Source organism: Cryptomeria japonica, chromosome 2, assembly GCF_030272615.1.
Source record: "Cryptomeria japonica chromosome 2, Sugi_1.0, whole genome shotgun sequence".
NCBI classification, from domain to species: Eukaryota; Viridiplantae; Streptophyta; class Pinopsida; order Cupressales; family Cupressaceae; genus Cryptomeria; species Cryptomeria japonica.
This window is the reverse complement of record NC_081406.1, coordinates 535,201,344-535,204,569: the sequence shown is the minus strand read 5'-3', so window position 1 is coordinate 535,204,569 and position 3,226 is coordinate 535,201,344.

The following is a 3,226-nucleotide window of genomic DNA, read 5'->3' as shown; positions in this document are numbered from 1 at the left end:
CACGATACATAAATCCATAATTGGACCAATACAATGTTGGCAAGGATATATCATGGACCAAAATCAAATCCTCAAACATGCTACACTACCAAATAATTTACCAAGATCATTTGCAAAACGCTACACCACCGAATATTTTGCATAACATGAAGAATAACACCAAACCAATAAGATATTCAATAACGCGCACCACGATTAATGTAGACCACCAAAACACATAGGATACAATCAGAGAACATCAACAAGCAATGTGAATTCCACCACAATCATTGCAACCACTTGGATAGCAAGAATCATCATTATCACCATGACCGAAGCTCAAGAACACCAACTGACAAACTGTAAGATACACTTGCAAAGTTCCAAATCATGAGCCATATGATTAGAGAACACACATGAACTACCCAAACACTCTCCAAAATCCACAATTCAAGATGTCATCATTCTAGAGCAATAAGGATCAAATACCATAACTCTACAACATTGAATACTGAAAAAACCAGTCCACATACCAAACCTCATAACTCGACAAGATCACCACATAGAATCATGAAAATCATAATGAATCAACAAGAGATAAGCATCTCAAAAACCTGATAAACCACATCTATACTAGATCACCAGAACCAACTCTCTGCAATAACCAATTCTCTGAAACATAAGAATATGTTGACATCAACGACAACATGTCCCAATAACTCTAATATCCAACAAGGGAGAGGGAAGTGAGGGAGAGAGAAGTGAAAGAGAGAGAGATGAAGAGGGGGAGAGAGAGACCCAAACAAGGGACAGGGATATTTTTAGGGGGGTAACACGAATGGCTTAAGTAAACCTATTTGTGTTGATGTTCCTAAACTTTAGGGGAAAGAGAGAGATGTGAGAGGGAGAGGGAAGTGAGAAGGATATGGTATGGAGAGAGAGAGGGGGGTTAAGGGAGAGAGAAGTGAGAGGGAGATCAGGAATAAAGGTTTCATTAGGCACACATAATTAGATATGTCCACTACTTGTGTAAAAAAGAAAGAGAGGGAGGTTTATTAATAGAAGGAAGAGTTTTCTTAGTAGTTCCACCTATATCAAAGCATTTACATAATCCTAAAACTTTATTGGAAAAAATCCTAAAAGGAAACTTTGATCTTCTTCAAAAATTACATGAGGTTTCTATCCTAGGGCATATGGTTGACTACATCATTATCAAATCCTATGATGCATCCAAGCTCTAACATCTCCCATAAACCTACAACAAGACCTAGATATTCTAATTTAATAGACCTTTTGAAACTACTTCATCAAATTCGGTTGTCAAGCACATCTTTTCTTTTTTGTTTTGTACATAACTGTAAAGGGTTTAGAAACTTCATAAGATAGACACTCCAAAAGAGATCTCATAATTATGTACAAACCTTTCTTGAATAAACCATCTCATAATTGAAGCCTATGTAAATAGTTGTTACTTGAAAAAATACCTCCATTTTCTTCATTGCTTTTGATAGAGGGGGAACTCCAAGAGATGTGTACATTGCGACCAAGTCCAATGGTATCTTGGGATCTGCAGGGATAGGATGCTAAGAAAACTTGACCTCTATAGAAGCTTTTTTAAATAAATTTTTTAGTGAAAATTTGTTAGGAATAAAGGTTTCATTAGGCACACATAATTGGATATGTCCAATGCTTGTGTGAAAAAGAAAAAGAAAAAGAGGGAGGTTTCTTAGTAATTCCACCTCTATCAAATCATTTCCCTAATTCTAAAACTTTGTTACCCAATACCAATTGGAAGAAATCCTAAAAGGAAACTCTCATCTTCTTCAAAAATTACCTAAGGTTTTTATGCTAGGACATATAGTTGACTATATTAGTATTAAATCTTATGATACATCCAATCTTTAACATCTCATATAAACCTACAACAAGACCTAATTTAACAGAAATTTTGAAACTACCTCATCAAATTTAGTTGCCAGGCACATCTTTTCCTTTTGGTTGTGTACATAACTATAAAGGGTTTAGCAACTTCATAAGATAGACACTATAAAAGAGCTCTTATAATTATATACAAACCTTTCCTAAATAGACCCTCTTCTAATTGAAGCCTATGCAAATAGTTGTTACTTGAAACAAACGCCTCCTTTTTCTTCACTTCTTTTAATAGTTATCAACTTCCAAGAGACTCCTACATTGCAAACAAGTCCAATTGTATCCTAGGATCTGCATGGTTAGATGCCAAGCAAATTTGCACTTTGTAGAAGTTTTTCTAGAAGGTCGTTAGGAATAAAGGTTTCATCTTAATCTTGAATAACTCTTGAATTCATTCATGTTCCTCTTGTAGAAAAAACAACTCGATCTCATCTAATGGGACATGAAACTAAAAAAACATTAATTGTGAAAGCTTTGGCAGAAAATAAGTGAGAGGGAGGAAGGGAGAGGTAGGGAAGAAATAGAGAGATCTTATACTATGCGGTGACATGGTGGTTTCCAAATTGAAAAAAATAAACGTGCCATTGTTTTGGGCCATGGGTCTAACATACTCAACCCATACTGATTTGCCTCCTTCCAATCCCCAACCATGACCAATAAATGGGACACAATGTTCAGCAAAGGGTCTATTATTCTTTAACTGACAAAGTGAGCATTCACAAGAAGCAAATAAATGAGTAAATATTGGTGGAATATATATATATATATATATATATATATATATATATATATATATATATATATATATATATATATATATATTTGTGTGTGTGTGTGTGTGTGTGTAATATGGTGAAAAATTATGAGGGGAGATCAAGTGGAAATCTTTACTCCCCTCAAAAGAGGGATGAAAGTTTCACAAAGGATTCCCTTCAATTTTTCGCACATTACATTCAAAAGAGGGGTTCGATTCACTAGATCCAATCCCCAATTGTAAGAGATTGAATACTAAGTGAATAATCCTAAGTGAATTGTAGTAAATTTGGAAGGTAATAGGAAAGTAAATTAGCCCTCTTTTGTAATAGACTAGTTGAATTAAGCAAATTGAGACTAAGTGCAGAAATAAAAAATAAATGATTATATCTTGAAATAGAGATGTGGGATGAAGATGTGCACCTGGAATTAGTAGTAGAATGTCAAGATGAAGCTTATCTGCAAATCTAAGCAAAAGTTTCAAGAACCGTGTGTAAGTTGCACATGGTCCTCCGAAAAATTCGCGCATCGAAAAGGGTTTTTCCGTCTCTGAAAATGAAGC